Raw genomic sequence first — 25,552 nt, 5'->3', positions numbered from 1 at the left:
GCTGTGTACTGCTGCTGGTAAATTTTGTTAATTATATCATTGAAAAACTTGGATCTGATAGCATCACAGAGTTCGAGGTACACATGATGTGTGAATATCACAAAATTAGAAGGTATTCGAATCACAAGAAAAAGTTCGGTAATACGCTAAAAATTATATTTGAAAGAATGGGCATTGGTTAATATACAAAAAGAAGTCTGTATTGACAGTGATGTTTTGTAGTTACCTTAACGATATTTTTTAAGTTCTTACTGTAAATTTTTGATGTGTGATTTTTCTACTTCAGAAAGTAGTTTTTGAAATTTTATAAGCTAATGTACAGGATCTATATGACAGTCAGATTGTGTGTCTAATAGTGTGAAAACAAAACATGAAAGCCGAATTATTGGTTTATAGTATAATTATGAATAATGACAGTGTTTATGGAAATGTCTTTATCGATTGGTTAAAACCAAACGATAGTATCTGCTATAATGTAATATGCAATGGCTGGCAAATTGCCCTGTTCAAGGCGGCCGGTGTGACTGAGCGCTTCTAGGGGCTTCACAGGTTTGAATCCTGCCTCGGGCATGGATGTGTGTTATGTCCTTAGGTTAGTTAGGTTTAAGTAGATCTAAGTCAAGGGGACTGACGACCTCAGACGTTAAGTTCCACAGTGCTTAGAGCCATTTGCCCTGTTAATTTTTGCACTGTGATGTGTAAGTCAGTTTTCTAGTGCAAGATCTGTTATATAGGTCTGATTACTTCAGATAATTAATATTCCATTAATGTCCAGAAAGTATAGTTGGAAGGCTAGTCAGTTTTATAACAACTCATTTCCGGCATTCTCAAGTATTTCAGAGAACGTCTAATTTGATTATTAAATTGTTCAAAATGGTTCAAATGGCTCTGAGCACTATGGGACTTAACAGCTATGGTCATCAGTCCCCTAGAACTTAGAACTACTTAAAGCTAACTAACCTAAGGACAGCACACAACACCCAGTCATCACGAGGCAGAGAAAATCCCTGATCCCGCTGGGAATCGAACCCGGGAACCCGGGCGCGGGAAAATTAAATTGTTTTTATGATCGATGGGCATAAATCTTCCATATTTTGTGTAAGTTTTTCTGACTTCCATACAATTGTGTGAAATGCTCATAGCTAGTCTTGACTGAGCTGAGATCAGTTTCTTCCCTTAACCTGTCTCTCACAGACACTATTTCCTTCTGTACGTTAGTATATTATAAACTATCCCAAAAACTTGCTGATATCCTTCAGAAAGTGCTATTTATGCTTCTGTAAAGATTAGAGCACGTGTAATTCAAAGTGCAGTTTATTATCTATTCATGTTTGAAGAAGTGTGAATGTCCTTAAAAAGTTTTCGTGATGTTCAAATTAATTCTTTCTGATAATTTACTCAGTAACACAATCTTCTGTTGTATTTGTTTAACATCACATAATTGCAATGATCAAACTGTTTTGATTAATTCATTTCACGTATAACATGTGTGCATGGTTAGTACATGTACTTGGTATGTATTTCGAATGTGTAACATTGTTCCTTAAATAAATGTTTAGCAAAAAAAAAAAAAAAAAAAAAAAAAAAAAATGGCGGCTAGTGTTGCTGCCTCTGGATTACGGGATCATGGGTTCGAGTCCCGGTGGAGTTGGGGTTTTTCTCTGCCCGGGGTGCTTGTGTTGTCATTATCATTTCATCATCATCATCGTCATCCGTCAGTGGGTAGATTGCACTGTGTAAAAAAAATGGACTGTGTACAAATTGGGACTTTGTATGGGCGCTGATGAACGCGCAGTTGAGCGCCCTACAAAACCAAAATTCGTCAAACATCATCTCCCATTAGTTGGGGTACTCAAAGGTGTGTGGTCGCTGGGTTCCTCGCCACCAAACAGAGGACCCTAAAGGACAACGAAGGACGGTCTGTGTGGGAATCCTTGCGCGTTGCGAGGCTAATCGTGACAATTTTTTTTTCGAACATCGTTACGGGCGATTTAAAATGTGTTGATCACCTCTCCTCCGAAGAAAAAATTAGAAGCCGCATCCTCGACCTGTAAAATCATGGTGATGGTCTTCTGGGAGACTGAAGGGCTTATTAGGTTTGATGTCCTCCTTCAGAGTGCAACCATCAACTCTGAAGTGTATTGTGCTACCCTCTGTGAATCTAAGGAACGACTTCAGCGTGTTCGTCGTCAAAAAATTTCAAACAAAATTCTCCTTCTCCATGACTACGCAAGCTCTCAGGCATGTCTGTGCACCAGAGAGGAGCTCACGAAACTCCACTGGACTGTTCTTCCTCATCCACCCTACAGCTCGGATCTCGCAGACTTCCGTCTGGTTGGCCCGGTGAAGAATGTCGTTCACGGGACGCAGCACGTGGATGATGGGAAAGTTACTGAGGCAGAAACACGTTGGCTGCGACGTCGACCTGTTGGTTGCTACCATGCTGGCATACAGGACTTCCCAGTAAGGTGGCGTAAGGCCGTTGCAATGAATGGAGACTGTGCTGATAAATACGGGTTTGTAGCCAAAAGAGTGGGCAACAATATAACGTATTGGAATCATGAATAGAATCAACATTATTCCAGAACAAAATTGTTGCACTGCATTTTGAATGCCCCTCGTAACTGCCTTTATCTTTCGGGCTGGAAGTGATGCGACCAGGTTTTAGCACCTACAACGATTCTTGACAGTGAAGCCTCTCCATCGGCCTCAAACTGCTCCAACAGTTCAGTAGAAACAGCCTTTCTTTGATTCTTGTGGTCTGCTGTAAGCATTCGTGGAGCCTATCTTGAACACACGTTTGAAGGTCCTAAGTCCCCATCATTGCCCACACACCTCCATTGCTCACCGATAGCTGCAGAGCCAGATGTAGAATTGTGATGCACCACTCTTCACGAGTAGTGGCATCCGCGCGATTCATTATTTTGTCAGCAGTGGCTGTGACAAGACGTACCGAACATGAACGGTAATGATAAGTTTCTGCACTTAGTGAAGCTCTAACTCTCTTCACCCATCACCAAGCAGCATTCCTACAAAGTGCATCATTACCAGCCACTGATCACAAATGTTTATAAATGTTCATTTCGGGCTGCTATTCTGCAAACAAGTATTCAATAATAGCACGTTGTTTGTAAGTGCCTTACGTAGACGCCATTCCGATTGTTCACTGTGTCTCTGCTACTTGACGAAATTTTTCAAACCTTCTCAGACGTGTAGAATAAACATCAAACTTGTATTACCTAAAAGGTCATTTTTTGGAGTACAGGGTTTTCACATACTACGGAATTTTTAAATTGAGTGGTAAAATTTTGTTTTCATGTTTACAACACTATATTTATTACTTTTCGTATAGATTGTCTTTCTGATTATTTGATGAATCTTTGTTGGTGTACTTCAGGAACTGAAGTATCATGCAGCGGTTTACAAAGGAGGAACATGTTATCACTGTGAAAACACATTACAGAACCGGCGAGTGCTATGGAGAGACTGTTTGTAGACTTCGCGTGATCTTCAGACATACTAATGTTCCTACAGCATCAACAGCTCTGCGGTTGATACAGAAATTCGAGAGAACCGGGTCCGTTGCAACCGTTAAACCGCCAGCACGAAACCGTGTGGTTCGTACGGAACGAAACATACTTTTTAATTTGATGCATTTTTGACTTAATTATTGCATTTTTTTAAATTCCGTTATATGAAAGACCCTGTACATTAACACCATGTAAAAAATTTTGGGCATGATTTGTCCATTGACCGACTGTTGTAGTAATAATGTACAATCCCGCTGAAGCGTCAGTTATGTGGGGAATGTGCTCTGTGTCTACCTTATGCCTCTTATGATTTTGTTGCCCTGCTTGTAACGATGGACGAATTATCTGAATAATTTGGGGTGTTAGTGCTGACCCGTAGCAACAGGCAGCACGCGCTCTATTTTGTTCGAGGATCAGTGATCTTCGGGACGTACTGAGCGGCATGAACTGTCAGCCGTAGCCGCAGCTCCTTACTGTTTCGTAATTTTTCTATTACCCCAAGCGTACGTTGTTGGCGACAAAGCTTTCAAAGAAGCGCGAAGTGACGTACAAACGACTTCCCTCTCTTCGCTACAAAGTGCAAAAGAAATTTAAATGTTGTATAGGTAAAAGTACTGAATGCAGTTCCTTAGCTTTGATATTTTTCGCTTAAGAATCGTATTGAAGAATACTGTTGGCTACGATAATAGGTGAGGATGCCTTTCAAGGAATAGGCAATTCCATATTTCTGTATTTCTAGGTTTCCGAAAAGCAGTTGACGCAGTACTCCGCTACAAACTGCTAACGATTGTAGGAGCCGGCCGGGGTGGCCGAGCGGTTCTAGGCGCTACAGTCTGGAACCGCGCGACCGCTACGGTCGCAGGTTCGAATCCTGCGTCGGGCATGGATGCGTGCGATGTCCTTAGGTTAGTTAGGTTTAAGTAGTTCTACTGATGACCTTAGAAGTTAAGTCAGATAGTGCTCAGAGCCGTTTGAACCATTTTTGAACGATTGTACGAGCATGTGAAATAAGTTAACAAATACGTGAGTAGCTCGAAGACTTCTTAAGTAATAGAACGCTGTATGTTGTCCTTGACAGCTGGTTTTCATGAGAGACAAGAGTATCGTCAGCATTACGCCAAGGGCGCGCGGGGTAGCCACGCGGTCTGAGGCGCCTTGCCACAGTTCGCACGGCTCCCTCCGTCGGAGGTTCGAGTACTCCCTCGGGCATGTGTGTGTGTGTGTGTTTTGTCCTTAGCGTAAGTTAGTTTAAGTTACGTTAAGCAGTGTGTAAACTTAGGGACCGATGACATCAGCAGTTTTGTCCCATAGGAAGTGTAATGGGACCGCTGTTGTTCTGTATACACATAAATGATCTGGAGGACAACCTGCGGTTGTTTGCTTAAGCGGTGTAAGAGCAGGTGTCGAAGATGAGTGACTGTAGGAACATATAAGACGACAGACAAAATTTCTAGTTGGTGTGATAAGTGGCATCTAGCTTTGAATGCAGAAAAATATAAGTTAATACGGATGAGTAGGAAAAACAAAGCCGTAATGTTCGGATACAGCATTAGTAGTGTCCTGCTTGACACATTCATGTCCTTTAAACACCTGGACGTTACGATGCAACGTGATATGAAATGGAACGAGGAAATGAGGATTATGGTGGGGTAGGCGAATGGTCGACTTACGCCTATTGAGAGAGTTTCAGGAAAGTGTGGTTCATCTGTAAAGGAGACTGCATATGTGGCATTAGTGTGACCTATTCATGAGTACTGCTCGAGTGTTTGGGATCAACACCAGGTCGAATTAATAGAAGACCTCGAATCAATTCAGAGGCCGGCTGCTAGATTTGTTACCGTTAGTTCTGAACAACAAACAAGTCCTATGGAGATGGTTCTGGAAGGCGACCTTGCCGGCCGCGGTGGCCGTGCGGTTCTGGCGCTGCAGTCCGGAACCGCGGGACCGCTACGGTCGCAGGTTCGAATCCTGCCTCGGGCATGGATGTTTGTGATGTCCTTAGGTTAGTTAGGTTTAACTAGTTCTAAGTTCTAGGGGACTAATGACCTCAGCAGTTGAGTCCCATAGTGCTCAGAGCCATTTGAAGGCGACCTTCTTTTCCGGGTACACTACTGAGAAAATTTAGAGAACTGACACTTGAAGCTGATTGCAGAACGATTCTAGTGCTGTCAACTTACTTTTCGTGCACTGAGCACGACGATAAATTAAGAGAAGTTAGGACTCATTCGGAGGCATACAGATCATCGTTTTTACTCGACGAGTGGAACAGGAAATGAAACGACTAGGAGCGCTGCAGGGAACTGCGCACCATGGACCGTGCGGTGGCATGCGTAGTGTGTGTGTTGACGTACAGGCAGGTACTTCACAAGTCAGAAAGTCAAGTTAGGCTTGATTCGATATGGCGAGTGAATAGAAGTACAACGATTGTAAATGGTTCTGCAGGCTTAAGAAATTTTCATTGGCATACACTCACATGCACACGTCATTTAATCTCCTTTGTGTACGTGGTAAGATACTAAGATACTTCTGTCGGCACATGACGTGAATGGCGCAGCTTTTTACCGGTACTTGAGCCGCTGGACGAGTTCTCCAGAAGATGTCCACACGGAGCGGATCCGTATAAACCATCTGTGTTGGCTTGTATTGTGTATCTCAGGCCACGGGACGCCACCTCTTCACTTGATCAGATTAATCAACTTTTGCGTTTATACAACGTATGCATGTTCACATTATAATGTCTTTCAGACATGCACGCTTCTCTGAAGGAACAGACACTCTTCTGGCGACTACAGCTAGGATAAATCTACAGGTGACAAGATATGTACATAGACAGATGGCGGCAATATCGCGTGCACACGGTATAAAAGGGCAGTGCATTGTCGAAGCTGTCATCTATACTCAGGTGATTCATGTTAAAATATGTCCGACGTGATTATGACTGCCAGGCGGGAATTAGCAGACTTTGAATTCGGAATAGTATTGGGAGCTAGACGCATGAGACATTCGATTTCGGATTTCGTTACAGAATTCAATATTCCGAGATACACAGAGTCAAAAGTGTGTCGAGAATTCCAATTTTCAGGCATTACTGCTGACCACAGAGAACGCGGTAGCCGATGCCCTTCACTTAAAGACCAAGAGCAGCGGTGCCTGCGTAGAGTTGCCAGTGCTAACAGACAAGCAACACTGCGTGAAATAACCGCAGAGATCAATGTGGGACGCACGACGAAGGTATCCGTTAGGAAAGTACGGCGAAATTTGGCGTTAATGGGGCTGTGGCAGCAGAGGACCGACGCGAGTGCATTGGCTAATAGCACGACGTCGCCTGCAGTGCCTCTCCTGGGCTCGTAACCATATTAGTTGGACCCTAGACGACCGGAAAATCGGGGCCTGGTCAGATGAACCCCGATTGCAGTTGGTAAGAGCTGACGGTAGGTTTCGAGTATGGCCAGACCCAACGAAGCCGTGGGCCCTAATAGTAACAAAGCAGGATGCAATCTGGTGGTGGCTCCGTAGTGTGCGGGCTGAGGTTCCATGCAATGGACTGAGTCCTCTGTTCCAACTGAACCCATCATTGACTGGAAATGGTTATGTTCGGATACCTGAAGACGATTTGTAGCCGTTCACGGACTTCATGTGCCCAAAAAATCATGTAATTTTTGTAGATGACAGTGCGCCAGGGTGCGGCTCCCACCGTCGGAGGTTCGAGTCCTTCCTCGGGCATGCGTGTGTGTGTGTGTGTGTTGTCCATAGTGTAGTGTTGGCAGAAGAGCCAACACTGTTTTTCTAGAGAAGGTGCTCTGGACTAGGATGTATGCCTTGGGCATTGAGTACGTGTCCCAGATATGGTAAATCACGAGCAAAAAACACACATTTGTCCTTCCGCAAGCGAAGACCATTTTGTCGCAAGACCTGAAATAATGTTCTGAGAGTGGCTAAATGTTCTTCTTCTGTCTTTCCGGAGATCACAATATCGTCCAGATAGTTTGCTGCAGTAGGGACCGACGCACAAACAGTTTGCAGATATTGCTGAAACAATGCAGGGGCGGATGCACACCCGAATGGCAGTCTTTTGAATCGATACAAACCAAGATGCGTGTTAACCACCAAAACTCGCTGGGATTCCTCGTCCACCGGTATTTGCAAGTACGCATCTGCTAGGTCCAACTTCGAAAAATATTTACCCGGGCACAGTTTGTCAAAAAGATCTTCCGGGCGGGGTAAAGGAAAAGTTGCAATCACTAGTTGTGGATTCACTGTAGCTTTGAAGTCCACACAAAGTCTCAATTTTCAGAAAGGTTTTGGCAAAATTACTAAGGGTGATGCCCAGAGAGAAGCCTGCACACGTTCAATAACACCTTGTGATTCCAAATCGTGGAAGGTTCTTGCGACCTCATCACGTAATGCGTGAGGAACATTGCGCGCTCTGAAAAATTTCGGTTGCGCGTTTACTTTCAGTTCCAAATGTGCTTTATAGTTCTTAACGCAACCAAGGCCCGGTGCAAAAATGTCTGCAAATTCTTCACATAGACGAGAAACACTGTCTGAAGGCACAGTCTGGTTCACTGATAGGACCTGATTTACTACAGACAAGTTAAACAACTGAAATAAATCTAAACCAAACAAGTTCACTGCAGAAGAAGAACGAAGGACGTAAAATGACACAAGTTTTGTTTGTCCCTTGTATGTGGCAAGAAGGCTGCACTGTCCTAACACAGGGATATTCTGACCTGAATAACTATTTAACGTAACATTTGCGGCACGCAACGGAGGTGTGCCCAGTTGTTTGTACGTGTCTTTATTGATCAATGAAACTGCAGCTCCGGTATCGAGCTGGAATGGGATCACGTTGCCATGAATGTCCAAGTCTACAAAAAGTTTGTTGTCCTGCTGACGACAAGAGCGACTGTCTCGTGTAATTTGAACTGACGCTGGGACAGAAGCACTTGCGACTTGACGTGATTTCCGTCGATGTCGACGAACACTATTTGTGGGACGAACAGAGTCACTGTTAGAGAGAGTGGCACTGGGCGGAGTGGAATTAACTACATGAATTTCCATGGGCGAAGGTTCACGAGCCTGAGTATTCTTGGTTCGATACCGATTCCGGCGTGAAGCAAAGGGCCTGGAATGGTTGTGTGTGTCCGATCGGAGCTTTGTCTGGCAAACACTCTGAACATGTCCTTTTTTATTACAGAAAAAGCAAATAGCAAGGCGCCGTATTCAATTGACAATTAATATTATGAAGCATCTACCGTAACGACAGATGTTCTACAATTGTGGATTAAAGTTAAGTATTATCTCAACCGTACGCCGATTTGCGGGGGAGGAATGTGGTGTCACCGCCAGACACCACACTTGCTAGGTGGTAGCCTTTAAATCGGCCGCGGTCCATTAGTATACGTCGGACCCGCATGTCGCCAGTGTCAGTGATAGCAGACCGAGCGCCACCACACGGCAGGTCTAGAGAGACGTACTGGCACTCGCCCCAGTTGTACAGCCGACGTTCATAGCAATGGTTCACTGACAAATACGCTCTCATTTGCCGAGACGATAGTTAGCATAGCCTTCAGCTACATTTGCTACGACCTAGCAAGTGTGGTGTCTGGCGGTGACACCACACATAGTGTAAATTAGTTTAAGTTAGATTAAGAAGTGTTTAGGCTTAGGGACCAATGACCTGTGCACTCTGGTCCCATAAGACCTTACCACAAACTTCCAACTGCACCAGGTCACCGGGCCACGGGTTTTCTCGATTGGTTTGAGGAACACTGTGGACAATGCGAGCGAAAGATCTGGTCATTCAGATCGCCGAAATAAATCCCATCGAATATTTATGAGACGCAATCGAGATGTCAGCTCTTGCTGACGGCTATAGCTATTTATAGCTATAGGGGCTGCTTGGCTCAATATTTCTGCATGGGACTTCCAACGACTTGTTGACTACGTGCCCCATCGAGTTACTGCACTACGCCGGGCAAAAGGAGGTCCGACACGATATTAGGAGGTATCCTATGATTTATGTCAGCTTAGTGTTTTGCGAAGGGAATTCACTCACGGTAAGTCCCGGTCCGGCCAAAATTTTCATGTGTCAGGAACAGCTGACTTCGGTCCAGATTCGCAAAATGCGAACCAGTTTCATAATAAAAAAATTGCTCTAAGCACTATGGGACTTAACATCTGAGGTCATCTGTCTCCTAGACTTATAACTACTTAAACCTAACTAACCTAAGGACGTCACACACTTCCAGACCCGATGCAGGATTCGAACCTGCGACCGTAACAGCAGTGCCGTTTCATAATGCTCAGGTAAAGTTGCCAAGTTTTAGCAGACTGAAATTAACCTATAGAAACGTAACACGCCTTACGTAGAACGGTGCTCACGTCGGAGCACACGCCGTACGTGGGGAATCGCGTGGGAGGCGCACAGTGGCCCCGCAGTGGGCGGCTGTGATTGATGAGCTCCTATTGGCCAGCGCCGGCAGCGGCGCTCACACACGGCCGCGAGTAATGAGCACCCGCCGAGGCGATTTATGATCCGGCCATTCGTTTTCCAAATGCGGCCAACTTGCCGCTCTGTTTACCGACCGTTCAGCAGTTGTGCTGTTTCAGGAGTGTTCCGCCGAGGCTGTAACAGCTGCCCTTGCTTCTGATCTCCGTCTCTCGCACCGACTTTTGTCTTCCGTGAAGTTACAATTAATGAACTTGTATACCACAGATATTCCCAAACCACCACCCACCACCACCTACCTCCTGCAATATTCTGATGACACCGCCTGCCTAGCCACTGAAAAGTAACAGCTAGGATCTTTCGCCGCTGCTTTAAAGTTCATTACCACCAGATTCTTGGTCACATGCGACGAACTGAAATGATAATAACATGTCAACAGTAATCCTAAGTATAGCCAGATATAGACAATATACGTAATACTGCATTTTGGCAATTCTCATGACGAATTAAACCTGTACAATCTATTCCTTCTCCTCAAGTAGACACTGTAATTGGTAGAAATTTTTGAAATCATGCTGCTTACCTAGAATCGCTAAAATATGATGACGATCTTTGTCATTTGACACTTATTTTAAATCGAATACTTTTTATAGCTCAAAAACTGAATTAAATTAAAATATGAGTGTCACTACGTAACTGCAAAGCATTTTCCTATCACTGTGAAATGTAATTACTGTTATTAAAAGGAATGATAATTGTACATATGTAAATAAACTGCTTAACAGAACTTCCAGACTGTTTTTTCTAACTACCCTTATTACTGAAATGAAGAAAAATTTCCTTGAAGCTGCGAAACATGCTAAGAAGGAATTACATTCGATATTTTTCATGTAATCCCCTAAAATGCAATTTTTATTATTATATTTAAATATCTGACTATTGTAATTGTGAATGAGATTGTTCCGTAACGAGATGAATTTACTGCCAGTGACATTTTATTTTACGATTTCTACTATGTTATTTTCTGTTCAGATATAAATCAAATTTCATTGCACTTCACTTCATTAACTTTCTCGTTTTAACAATGACCGACTTTGTAGCTAAATTTCTATCAGAGCGATGAGGGACCACTGTTGTATGGCAGTTTTGCGTGAACGTGGACACTGTGCCGCTCTGATTTGTAAATATGCGAGTGATTCTTCAAGGCATACACTGTGCCAGTTTACCTCAGATGTACTATTGCTTGCTCGTTATCTGGATGACTTCAAGATGAAAATAAATTACTTCGAATTCAATGTATGCGTTGCACAAATTAATGTGAAAAATTTGCTCACAGCGGTCATTTGTTGTTATACCCGAATTTGGACGCTGTTTTCTACAGCAACAGGAGCGAATCATCATTTCTTCGACGCAGATTTCTCAGGTTAAGTACATGTTCAACGAATTCATTCAGCGCTTCACTTTCTGCTTGTACTAATCTTTAAGTAAGTAACTTGAAGAACTGTTACAGCATTATATGAGAGTAATTCAGTAACTTTATAAAGTTAGGTGGATTAATTGACTTTCAAGTATTTGATCCAAGCCAGTTTCAGTTCCTTTAAAGACGGTGGGGACATTATTATTATTATTATTATTATCATTTTGTTACGGAAACTTTACACTATCCACAACAAATCTCTGAGGCCTCCTTCCACCTCATCTCGAATCTCCTGGTCGAGTGTCGCAATCCGTGAAAACTTCAAGCAAATCCACAGAAAAGCCAAACAACGATCTTTGGTTGCACTATTCGGCGTTTCAATACATCAGATTTGCATCTCTCCATCTGTAACCAACTGCAATACACTACCCAGTGCCTACTGATCAGCATTTATGGTACCCAGCAGCGCCATTAGAACTGTATACCTGTATCCCACAGTCATGCTTTGCTGGTCACAGCTTGCTCGAATTTCAACCAACTTCCAGTACCCAACCATGGAATCTGTCCCTACATAAACACATCTTTCCATCCCTAGCCATAATGCTCCATTTGATACATCCTTCAAATTTCCGCCCTCCCCATTCCTCAATTTCATTTCGTTGCTTCCTGTGGTTTCACAGGACCCCATAGCTATACTCATCTATCCATTTTCATCATGATCATTTTCATCCACCAACAACATCACGGCAATACCATTTACGTTGTCATCGAGGTTTATCTTTTAACTGGAATGTAAAATAATATAATAAGTTTCAAAATCATAGGAATTGTCCACCAACGTGTTTATTTTAAAACATAATTTACCGTCCTCTTTCTCTTTTTTATGTATTGTCATCCGCAACGAACTCCTCCTGAAAAACCCTCGTATCAAATTTGGTCGCATACAAACGTTACACCCTTTGGTAGAGGCATTCGTACCAGGTGGCATCAATCTTCACATTGTCCTCCCATCCTCTCTGTTGTGATAAAAGACGTTGACCCTGAAATTACGAGTACAGCAGAGAAGGCAAAGTATAATCTAAGTTTCCAACACTACCAACCACATCTGGATCTTTACAGAATTACCATCAGCCTTCGATCATTTAATCGCCAACGTATCACTGATATATTTCCTCAAACACAAAGTTGAATGAAACTTCCCGACAGATTAAAGCTGTGTGCCGGACCGAGACTCGAACTCGGGACCTATGCCTTTCGCGGGCAAGTGCTCTACCAACTGAGCTACCCAAGCACGACTCACGCCCTGTCCTCACAGCTTTACTTCTGCCAGTATCTCGTCTCCTACCTTCCAAACTTTACAGGAGCTCTCCTGTGAACCCTGCAGAACAAGCACTCCTGAAAGAAAGGATATTGCGGAGACATGGCTTAGCCACAGCCTGGGGGATGTTTCCAGAATGAGATTCTCACTCTGCAGCGGAGTGTGCGCTGATATGAAATTTCCTGGCAGATTAAAACTGTGTGCCGGACCGAGAAGTTGGTAGAGCACTTGCCCGGGAAAGGCAAATGTCCCGAGTTCGAGTCTCGGTCCGGCACACAGCTATAATCTGCCAGGAAGTTTCATATCAGCGCACACTCCGCCGCAGAGTGAAAATCTCATTCTGGAAACAAAGTCGAATGTTCAGAGATCCGACCCCAATCATAGAAATGCCAAAAACGCCTCTTAAGTAACGTTCACTATAATAGAGACTCTAATAACCAACCCACTTTCCCCTACCTGTCTAAATCCAACAATCTTGTCAAAGAATCACGAAACCCCACCTCACCTACCTACAATTTATCACCTGTAACCAGACCTATGCTACTAAACCCCCACTTCCCAAATCAAAGCTCACAATTCCCGTCAAACCTGCTGACACAAGTCACTCAAAAACTGTCCCACCTTTCCCCACCTTTGACTCCAACCATTTCCTCAAACAATCACAAAGCCTCACCTCATCTGTCTACATGTGTCACTAGTAACCTGACCCATTCTACTAAACTCTCAGCTCACAGTTGCCATCAAACCTACTAACATACCTCTTCTTCCAAACAACTCACCCGGCCATCCCCCACTGCTAAAGATATGAGAATCCTCACCATTGTCATTCAAAGTATCCTTCCTCTTCAAAGGTCACACACACTCTAACATATATCTGCTGCTGCCCGTTTGACATTTTACCGCTATACACAGGCCATCCAATCCCGAAATCAAACTCATTTCGTTTTTAGCCAGCTCGACATTTTATTTTGAAATCTCTCCAAGCCCTACAAACCTCTCCCCTGACTTTACAATACTGTGCGACAACAGTATAACAGACAACTTCCTTTTTCACAATATCCGTTCCTTATCAGCAAACAAACCTTTATGCATGTCTATCCTCTCGAAGCACATGACCAACATCAATGAAATCTTCCCCTAGTTCTATCACAGTATCCGAATTCCATCATACACTGCTGGCCACCGTAAATGCAACACCCTGAAGGAAGCATCCGAATCAAGTGAAATTTACACCATGAGTTTGCAGCGATGAGATATGCAACTGATTAGAACTTCAGCGCGGACGCACATCACGCGCGCCTATGGCGCCACCTCATAGCGCCATTTAAGGCTTGGTGATTTCGACGAGCGTACGTTCGGCACGTTTGTTTACCTTGTGGTTGTTTCACAAGACGATCAGTTATGCCTCGTAGACAACAGCGAACATCGTTTGATCAAGTATCCGAGTTCGACAGAGGAAGGATAGTGGCATAACGAGATTGTGGATTATCATACAGAGAAATCGCTAGTCGTGTTGGACGAAACCAAACAACTGTAATGCGGATATGTGACCGTTGGATGCAGGAGGGTACGACGGACCGACGTGGTCGATCGCATTCACCTCGGTGCACCACTGCACGTGCTGATAGGCAAATTGTGCGCATGGCAGTGACGGATCGCTCAGTGACATCCCGAACCATAGTACAGCACATTGCGTCTGTAACGCATCATCCAGTGTCTGCGCGTACCATTCGACGCCGTTTACAGCAGAGTGGTCTGTCCGCAAGACGTCCATTGCTTCGTCTACCATTGACGCAGAACCACAGACGTCTCCGTCGCCAATGGTGTGATGACAGACGGATGTGGACGGCAGAATGGAATGACGTTGTCTTTACTGACGAGGCACGTTTCTGTCTGCAGTACCACGATGGTCGGATTCGAGTGTGGAGACACCGTGGAGAGAGGATGCTGGACAGCTGCATTATGCACCGCCACACTGGTCTTGCACCGGGTATTATGGTATGGGGCTGTATTGGATATTACTCTCGCACGCCTCTAGTACGCATTGCCGGTACTTTAAACAGCCGGCGCTACATATCCGAGGTGCTGGAGCGTTGTCCTTCCTTACCTTAAGGGCTCGGCCACAGCCGTATTTCAACAGGATAATGCGTGACCACACGTGGCACGCATTGTCCAAAGGTTCTTCGTCAATAACCAGATTGAATTGCTTCCCTGGCCGGCTCGCTCTCCGGATCTTTCGCCGATAGAAAACATGTGGTCCATGGTTGCTCAACGAGTGACCCAGATTACATCCCCAGCTGCCACACCAGATGATCTTTGGCAACGTGTGGAAGCTGCTTGGGCTGCTGTACCCCAGGAACACATCAAACGTCTCTTTGACTCAATGCCGAGACGTGTGGCAGCGGTGATCTCCAACAATGGCGGCTACTCTGGCTACTGATTCTGGCAAGAACCACATGTCACAGACGTCTGTAAACGTAATCATTTCATTCTTGGTCAACACGTTATCTACAAAATAAATTTTGTTGTGCTACCTCTTGTCTTTCTTGGTGTTGCATTTACGGTGGCCAGCAGTGTATATACTGTATCAGACTGACAATCCACTTCCCATGCCGCATGTTGGGGTTGCTGCTGACCAACAAAACAATACCCATTTTCAGTCTCGAAACGTCTGTACAATACTCATACGAAGAACCTCAGCCTCACGTTATTCTTCGAAAGCCTATCACCTAAATTATTGCCGCACACCTCAACATCCTCAAACGACCCGCCAGAGAGCTTCAGGAGCTGTATAATGGTGCTTTTCAAGGTGATATTGTACCTATCCCAAAGCATACCAGTACTCAGCGAACATCAGCCCGATGTTATCCTAAAACTCTCATCTTGCTTCGACACTTTACTTTGAAAGTCCTTGATACTGCTCGATGTGATCACAGACCCAACTTACTCACTACCTCGATAGAACACCTCATACCGACACATCAACCCTGAACACTAATCTGAAACTTACACTATCAGACGACATGGTAGGATGTCATAGAATTAGAAAAGTACACAATCTGAAAACAAATTTTTCATTAATTGATTTCAACAATGACTACATTTCTATGGCGTACCTTAATCGGCCAGAACATTACGATCGATGTAAACCTGTCCAGGTGGTGGTAGTGTTACCTGGCGAGGAATGACCGCTAGTCAGACACAAGCATGTTGCAGGCAACATCAGTAAGCGTGCTGCCTGTGTGTGGAATAGGGAAGGCGTACGATCTATCTGAGTTTGACGGAGGGCAGATTGGGGTGGCCCAGAGGCACGGCACGGGCATTTGGGAAACTGCACGACTTGTTGGATGTCAGAGGAGTGCTGTGTGGAGTGTCTTCAACATTTGGTGAAACCACGTGGAGACGTCTTGAGGTTGGGTGACCACCCGTCAACATAGATGTCGGACATCGTAGACTGGGCAGACTGGTAAAACAGGACAGGCGACGAACTGTGCTAGAACTAACATCAGACTTTAATACTGGGCGGAGTACAAGTGTGTCTGAATACACAGTGCACCGAACACTCGTAACGACGGGGCCTCCATAGCTGACGACCCATGCGTGGGCCAACGTTAGCATCACGACATCTGTAACTACGACTGAAATGGGCACGTGACCATCGGCACTGGAATTTTGCGCAGTGCCAGAGCGTTGCATGACGTGATGAATCCAGATACTTTCTTCATCATGCCGATGAGAGGTCGAGAATCTGTCGTCTTCCAGGGAACAGCTCGTTGACACCTGTACTGCGGGATGGAGACAAGGTTGCGGCGGCTCCATTATGCTCTGGGGAACATTCACGTGGGCATACGTGGGTTCAGTAGAGCTCGCACATGGCCCCATTACACCCAAGGAATATCGTGCACTGGGTGCAGACCATGTACACTCCTTATGACGACCATGTTTCCCGACGGCAGTGGCATTTGTTATCAAGAGAATGCGCCATTTTACTAGGCCAGAAATGTGATTGAGTGGTTCCATTTTCTGTGTTGGCCTCCTCAATTAGCCAGATCTGAAACCGATAGAACATCTGCGATGTGATTAAATGTGGTATCAGAGCTCATCGTCACCATCCAGGGAATGTACGGGAATGAGGTGGCTTGTGAGTGCAGGTGCGGTGCGAAGCCCCTCCAGCGGCTTACCAAGGCCTCGTTGTTTCCGTGCCACGCAGCGTCGTCGCTGTTATCCTTGCCAAAGGTGGACGTAGCGGCTATTAGGCAGGTGGTCATAATGCTCTGGCGGATCAGTACATTACGAATTTTCCCACATTCCTCAATATTATAAAAGGATTTCTGTACAGCGACTGCCTCTTACAAACCTTCCACGATGTTATAACTGCATAAAATAAGAGAGATAAACATTGAAATAATCGACTCTTAGCCAAAAGATGGTACTAAGTAAATTAGGCGTTGAATTAATGATGGAAATTATCCACGAAAATGAGGTCAGATCTTGGTTACGGACATCGTAGAGAACTTCAATAGAGACACACTGGAAAATCGTAAATAGACTTACTGGGAGATGCAAAATTTAAATACTGTGGATACAGTCAGATGGACTGATTACCACAGTCAACATGAGACAAAAGAAGCTGGGATTAGCGTGCAAACTGATAGAAATTCATGATATCAAGAAACGTGTAGGGTTCTAAAAATAAATTAACTATTACACAACGTAGTTAATGTATAATAACAATGTGGAAGTGGCCAACATACCTTAAACAAAAGAGGTGAACAGGAAGACCTGTAAAAGACAAAGGAAAATATTCAGTAAAATTTATGAAATACAAAGGAATCGACAAACAGATAGTGCAAATATGCATAAATGAAGTTAAAACAGAATTAAAAAGTGGGTCTACGCTCTTGGCAGCATCCTTTTGTAATTAAATATATTTTATACACTACTAACATTAACCAGACAATGAGTTTAGAAATAATTCCTGTCAATTGTTCCCTTATGCTCTTCCTGAAACTCTGTACAACCTCTGCAATGTTTTGTTTGAAAATTTTGTATTCTACATACAGTTGTTCGGAATAACCCCCTAACAAACTACATACTATTGCTAGCGAAAGGTGTTCTGTACGTGAATATTAAGCTGCCGCTTTGTTGGTACTTCAATTAACAGACTATGCGTTTTCAAAGTGTTTTCTCTCTCTCTCTCTTTCTCTCTCTCTATTTCGCTGAATGGAGTCATAATCGGTTACTCCGCACAGTTACGCTTGGAACACAGGTCACCTGTCTCACACATCGCCGACAAACAGTAAACCAGAATTTTGTCCCAGGGCGGCTTCTTCTCGTCCATAACTAGGGTACACAGCATTATTGACTCGCATTCGATAAACTGCGGAAGACTTACTGATTTCGTTCATATTTCCTACGGTAGCGTACAGGTTACGTTCAGCAAGTCATTTAAAGCAAACTGTATAAATAATTAGAAACTTCTCAATCCGTAAGTAACTTTGCTAACTACCTCCGTGGTTTGCCATACATTGTCAGAATAATGTGCTGTGTAGTTGTCAGTGGATTACGTCGGATCTACGCAAATTCTAAAGCGGGCTAATTGTTGTTGCTCTTATGGTGATTTCTTGCTTAACCAAGATGGCCGATGTGTTTGGTCTTTCAGGAGGCACCGTATCGAAGATTCATATCCCATATAGGGAAAGCTGGGAAACATCATCCCCAAAGTCACAACGCAGATAACAGTGTGTTTTGGGTGATCTTGACGAAAAATAAGAGGATGACAGCTGAAAAAGTCACTGTAGAACTGAATGTTGCACACGCGAACCCCGTCAGCAACATAAAAAGGAGGGTTTATAAGCAGGGAATTGCAGCGTGAATAGGAATTACAAAACCACTCATCTGTGATGCAAATGCCCGTAACGGTATAACGTGGTACAGAAACTGTAAAAGCTGGACTATGGAGCAATGGAAGAGTGTCATTTGGTGCGATGGGTCTTCTGTCACACTGTTTCCCCCTTCTGGCCCAGTTTATGTCCGAAGATGGAAACACAGTGGGGTTTGGTGATGATTCGCGCAGCCACATCCTGCTATTTCACACAGTCGATGGTTATTCTGCAAGGGCGCTTTACTGTCAGGGTTTATGTGACCACTTTGGCAGATGAGATCCATCCCACAGTGCAGTGTTTGTTCAACAATGGTGATGCTATGTTCCGAGACTATAGGGCCCCTGTTCACGTGTCTCACATCCTCCAGTACTGGTCTTGTGAGAAGCCGGATGAACTGTCGCACCTAGCGTGGCCATCACAGTCACCGGATCTCAATATTACTGAGCGTTTTTGGAGAGAAGGGTGCGTGACCGCCATCCACCTACTACATCTCTACCATAGCTTGCCATTATTTTGCAGGACAGGTGGTTTAAGATTCCATTCAAAAACATACAGGAGCTGTATTTTTTCATTTCGAGACGACTGGAAGCTGTTTTGATTGTCAACGGTTTTACCTACACCGCATCAAACATAATTCGCAGATGATGTCTGTACCCCCCTCCCCCCCACCCTCCCTCATGAACCATGGAACTTGCCGTTGGTGGGGAGGCTTGCGTGCCTCAGCGATACAGATGGCCGTACCGTAGGTGCTACCACAAAGGAGGGGTATCTGTTGAGAGGCCAGACAAACGTGTAGTTCCTGAAGAGGGGCAGCAGCCTTTTCAGTAGTTGCAGGGCCAAAAGTCTGCATGATTGACTGATCTGGCCTTGTAACACTAACCAAAACGGCCTGCTGTGCTGGTACTGCGAACAGCTGAAAGCAAGGGGAAACTACAACAGTCATTTTTCCCGAGGGCATGCAGCTTTACACTATGGTTAAATGATGATGGCGTCCTCTTGGGTAAAATATTCTGGAGGTAAAATAGTCCCCCATTCGGATCTCCGGGCGGGGACTACTCAGGAGGACGTTGTTATCAGGAGAAAGAAAACTTGCATTCTACGGATTGGACCGTGGAATGTCCGATCCCTTAATCGGGCAGGTAGGTTAGAAAATTTAAGAAGGGAAATGGATAAGTTCAAGTTAGATATAGTGGGAATTAGTGAAGTTCGATGGTAGGAGGAACAAGAGTTTTGGTCAGGTGAATACAGGGTTATAAATACAAAATCAAATAGTGGTAATGCAAGAGTGGGTTTAATAATGAATAAAAAAAATAGGAGTGCTGGTAAGCTACTACAAACAGCATAGTGAACGTATGATAGCGGCCAAGATAGACACGACGCCCACGTCTACTACAGTAGTACAAGTTTATATGCCAACTAGCTCTACAGATGACGAAGAAATTGAAGAAATGTATGATGTGATAAAAGAAATTAATCAGGTAGTGAAGGGAGACGAAAATTTAATAGTCATGGTTGACTGGAATTCGACAGTAGGAAAAGGGAGAGAAGGAAGCATAGTAGGTGAATATGGATTGGGGCTAAGGAATGAAAGACGAAGCCGTCTGGTAGAATTTTGCACAGAGCGTAACTTAATCATAGCCTAACACTTGGTTCAAGAATCATAAAAGAAGGTTGTATACATGGGAGAATCCTGGAGATACTAGAAGGTATCGGATAGATTATATAATTGTAAGACAGAGATTTAGGAACCAGGTTTTAAATTGTAAGACATTTCCAGGGACAGATGTGGACTCTGACCACATCCTATTGGTTATGAACTGTAGATTAAAACTGAAGAAACTGCAAAAAGGTGGGAATTTGAGGAGATGGGACCTGGATAAATGCCATTCAATAAGTTTCATGTGTTGTATTAGCAGTTAATTGGAAAATATTTTTCAATTAAAGAAAGATTTGGTTCACCGCTTGGGTAAACGTATTTCTGGTAAACATTTTGTATTAAATACTCCAGTTCATAAACGGTTCGTACTGGATAACATACAGATGTCTGCTCAGGACGAGAACCACAGTGCAGCTTTCGTATAGCCGATACACACTGTCGGGCAGTTTATCGATACTCCCGTCGGTATTCGCTGTGTATTCGTCGGTGCTAGAATCCGGTATGTTATCGAATACCAATGAAACCACCTGAAAATTATGCGGAAACGATGGTTACGTCGTTGGCCTACATCAGATATATAGGCGTGCCTCACCGATAAGTACAGATCCGGCATTGGCTTTTGCCAACGAAAGTGTATCTCACTCCAATTGGATCAAGGATTTAACATTAAATAGAGTCCGGAAGGTTGTGCTAGACCGAATCGTCAGAAGGAATTAACGTAAGTAGCAGCTACATATGGGCTGTCCCCTTCCCTCAACACGTGCAGTGAATTTAAATTTGTGGAGAAAGATAAGCGAATTTCTGTAGCTTACTTTCACTTTCCTGTTTTCATGTAAAACCAGAACAGATTTCGATAGCCTGATCACCTGTAAGTTTTCTGAGTGTCAGTTGACATACTCGAATGGTGTCTGTAAACTATATTTTTCGATTTCTCCTTCATAATGAAATGAGTTTAGAAGTATCTTCTAAATATTTTTTATAAAGACAGCGTACCAGTTCTGCATGCGTATGAGAGAAATATTAAGGGAAGGGAGAGTACCTCGTTCACGAAAATACGTAAAAAATCTTCAACGAACGATGTTTAAACCAATAATCTACCCCCTTCCCCCAATTATTATGTCCGAAACCGTTTCGTTAGCTTGGCCTAGTCTGGAAATTTTACGAATCGATAACTTGCACAACACCATTAAACTCCCACAATCAGGAGACTTGGAATGGATAGAACACTTCTTAATGGATAATAGTACCCCCTTAATCCTGTGCATAGGATTAGCGAATATTTAGGTGTCAGCCACAGATTTTGTTCGGGAACTGTATACAGAAATTTACAAATTAGCCTGCTACGCAGTTCGATTTTGCTAACTCAGTAAACGTCTCGGCATTCACGTATTCCTTTTCATCTCATAAAGATACATTGCAATTTTCGTCAGTGAAATAAAGGATATTAGTAACTTCCTGAGCAGTTCAGTACTTATTCCTTTCCTTCACACAAGGTCTCTTGTCGATATTAACAGACATTCAAAAAGAAGTAGCAACTTGACATCCTAGTGAGGACTTAAAATGCGGAATGTTTGCATGGAGCCGAAAACCGATTGTGGATGATAAAAAACGGCAGCTAGTATTATTGTTCCATTACCAAAGAAAATGCCAGCGAAATCGTGTGCACAATACAGAACCCTCAGCCTAACATCACATGCATCAAAAATTTTGACGACCATCCTCCTCAGAAGAATTGAAGGGAACGTGGAATGCATGCTCACAGAAGACCAGTTTGGCTTTAGAAGAGGGAGAGGTACGCGAGAAGCCATTATGGCCCTAAGGCTCATAATAGAAAAAAGAATGGAAAAAGGAAAGGACACCTACATAGCATTTATTGACCTCGAAAAAGCCTTTGATAAGGCTGAATGGAAAAAACTATTCCAGATATTGAGGGAAACTGGAGCTAAGTACAAGGACAGGAGAACGATATGGAACATATACAAAGAAGAGGTGGCAATAGTGAGATGTGGGGAACATCAACAACAAGCAAAAATTAAACAGGGTGTGAGACAGGGATGTGCACTCTCCCCTGTCCTCTTTAATATGTACATACAGAAAGCAATGGACGAGGTCAGAGAAAAGTTAGGACAAGCTAATGGAATCAGGATCCAGGGAAAAATAGTTGATATGCTGCGTTTTGCGGATGACATTGCTGTCCTAGCGGAAAATGAGGAAGAATAACAAGTAGTGTTGGAGGAAATGGAAAACACTCTTGCTACACGGTACAACATGAAAATTAATACGTCAAAAACAAAAATCTTAGTTGCAAGCAAACAAAATAATCAAGCAATTACGAATATAAGGCTGAATGGAGAGAAGCTGAAAGAAATACAAGACTTTGTCTACTTGGGAAGCAGAATAACATCAGATGGTCGTAGTAGGAAAGATGCAATAAGTACAATAAATCAGGCACAGATTGCATTCTATAAAAGGAAAGGGCTCCTCACATCAAATATGATAAGTCTGTCGTTAAAGAAGCGGTTAATAAAGACCTTTGTTGGGAGTGTGCTTCTCTACGGCAGCGAAACCTGGACACTTGGAGAGGACGTAAGAAGAAGGATTGAAGGATTCCAAATGTGGTGTCTGCGAAGGATGTTAAAAATTCCATGGGTGGCCAGGATGACAAATGAAGAAGTCCTGCAGAGAGCGGAGGAAGTTCCAGTTCTTTGGAAGACGGTCAAGAAGAGGAGAGATGCATGGATGGGACACATTCTGAGACATGAAAGTCTTCTCCACACTATAACAGAAGGCCTTGTGGAGAGCAAAAGGGCAAGAGGCAGACCTAGAAGAAAGTACATAAGCCAGATAATGCAGGACCTAGGATGCGGAAGTTTCACGGAATTGAAGAGGCTGGCCGACAATCGCACTGAATGGAGAGCTGCTGCAAATCAATCTTAGGATTGGCAACTTAAGAAGAAGAAGAACCGGGAGCGGAAATTGAAAATTGGTTTGCAGGAAACCAGATTTGGGAGCCTGCAAGCAGCTGTCACTTGTACTAAGCCTCCAGAAATGTCTGTTTACCCACTGAGTCCGTAGAGGGTCATACAAGAGTCGTGTAGTATGACTGGCCGCTCTTTTACACCCGAGTTTTGCGGAGATTAAGACAGTGCGTCCTTGGACCACTGTAGTGAGTCGTCGTGTAAGATTTTTTCTAATTACTTTTCTCGAAGTTTACGTGCCTCGCAGAAGCTCTATCAGTGCCGTCACATTCTCTGTGAAGTGATACTTCCTGTTTTCCTAAATGATGAAGTTGGAAGATATGCATTCGAAGTAACGTTCAAAATGGATGCTATTACGATGTGTTTATGTACTAAACACCATAAACTCATAATATCGACACAGATAGTGATAGTTAACTGAAAACTAACAATTTCCAGAGAGCACGGTCTAACGTCAGAACTACATCGCAAGGCATCCTATCGGTGCCTAGCGCAGCCTCAACCTCGTACCTACCATCGTCATATTAGGTGGCCATTCGTACATTTCAGTTATATTACACATTATTCATTTGATTATTAAGAGCATCGATTTCTGGTATTGTAATATTGTTGCAGGAAAGTACTTATGGCCTGTAGACTTTTCCTTACATCTATACTGGAAAAGGCGACCTTCATTGGCAAATACTTATTAAGTGAGATTACTTGCTTCGCGCCTGAATAGCTGTACTTTCCCTACGCACCTCGCTGCCGACGAAACAGGCGTTCTCATGTCTAGCCACTGCGCCTCATAGCACGTTGCACCGGCAACGTCACATGGTCCACCTGCTCCTTCACCCAGCGTGTGAACTGAAAACTTACGCCCGACTGTGTGCATTCTGCAGTACCACTTTACTCACTGAATGCTACGTGATCTCTGAAGATAAGAGACGAAATTGTAAAACTGGAAAATAAGGAAATAAAATGTGCTTTGAACAGAAGAGGCACCTCACGAGCCTGTGTAAATTCTGTGTCGGTTTCCTCTGAATGCGAAATCACTATAACGAACAGTTGCCGTAGTCAGGATGTGCATCTGGTCTGCACGACATGTTCAACAAATTCAAGAAGACCACGCACCAAGGAAAACAACCCGCAACATGCATACATCATGACTGGAAGGACTACATCTTTAACAAGTACAGTGAACGGCGTTAAACTTAAGTGCAACTTGAAAGCCAACGGAGCGCACAGGTGATAGTGTGCAATCAAAATCGACGTATCAGTGAGCACCATGTCAAATAGATTCTATATTATTTAGCTTGCACGTAAGAATAAATATTAAACGTCCTTTCCAATTTCATTGTTACTACAGTTTTTACCCAAAAGACGTACCATCTAATCGTAATAGAAATGAAAGAGATTGCAGTTTGCTACGTCAAAAGTGTGTTGTTTTTCGGTATACTGTACTTTGTTAGAGCACTTTTGGGTTGGTGTGATCTTCAGCGGAAAGACTGGTTTGATGCAGTTCTGCCCGCTAGTCTATCCTGCGCAAGGCGTCTCTCTCAACGTAACTACTGCCACCACCTACATCCATTTGAACCTGTGTCCGGTACACCAGCCTTGGTCTCCCACAACATTAACCACCTTCCCGTTCTCTCCCACTACACACACACACACACACACACACACACACACACACACACACACACACACTTCCCTCTAGTACGGAAACTCACGAATCCTGACTGCTACAAAAATTGGTGATTTCTTTATGCCTCAGGAAGTGTCCTAGCAAGGGACCCCTCCTTTTATGCAATTTGTGCCACGAATTTCTGTTTACCATTTCGAGTCAGTAGCTCCTCATCACTTATTCGATTTACCCATTTAATCCTCAACATTGTCCTGTAGTACCATATATCAAAAGCATTTATTCTCTTCTTGTGTCAACTGTTTATTGTCCACTTTTCATTTCCCTACCAGGCTGCATTACAGACAAAAATCTTCAGTAAAGACCTCCTAACACCTATATTTATATTCGGTATTAACAAATTTCTCTTTTTCAGAAATGTTTTTCTTTCTACTGCCAAACCGTATTTTACATTCTCTCTGCTTCGGCCTTTGCTCCCCAAACAACCAAACTCATCTATTACTTTTAGTGTCTCATTTTCTAATTGCCTCGGTATCGACTACATTCCATTACCTTTGCGGTACCTCTGCTGATATTCATCTTACAATACCTTTTCAGACAATCCATTCGCTTCCACTGCTCTTGCAAGTACTTCATTGTGTTTTACAGAATTACGACACCATTGGCAAATCTGAAAATTTTTATTTCATTTC

The 25,552-nt window shown here is 43.6% G+C and overlaps 1 protein-coding gene across 3 annotated transcripts in view; it reads right to left on the bottom strand.

The window, feature by feature from the left end:
- Positions 1–25,552, bottom strand: part of LOC124615803 (inactive dipeptidyl peptidase 10) — a 1,404,300-nt gene that overhangs the window by 1,055,758 nt on the left and 322,990 nt on the right. For all 3 annotated transcript variants that reach the window (XM_047143937.1, XM_047143938.1, XM_047143936.1), the window contains exon 2: positions 17,471–17,498. The gene's annotated coding sequence lies outside the window, so the exon portion shown is untranslated. The remainder of the gene's footprint in view (positions 1–17,470; positions 17,499–25,552) is intronic.

This window comes from Schistocerca americana, chromosome 5 (genome assembly GCF_021461395.2).
Source record: "Schistocerca americana isolate TAMUIC-IGC-003095 chromosome 5, iqSchAmer2.1, whole genome shotgun sequence".
In the NCBI taxonomy this organism is placed as follows: domain Eukaryota; kingdom Metazoa; phylum Arthropoda; class Insecta; order Orthoptera; family Acrididae; genus Schistocerca; species Schistocerca americana.
The sequence above is the reverse complement of the archived record's forward strand: the minus strand, read 5'-3'. Positions and strand labels throughout refer to the sequence as shown.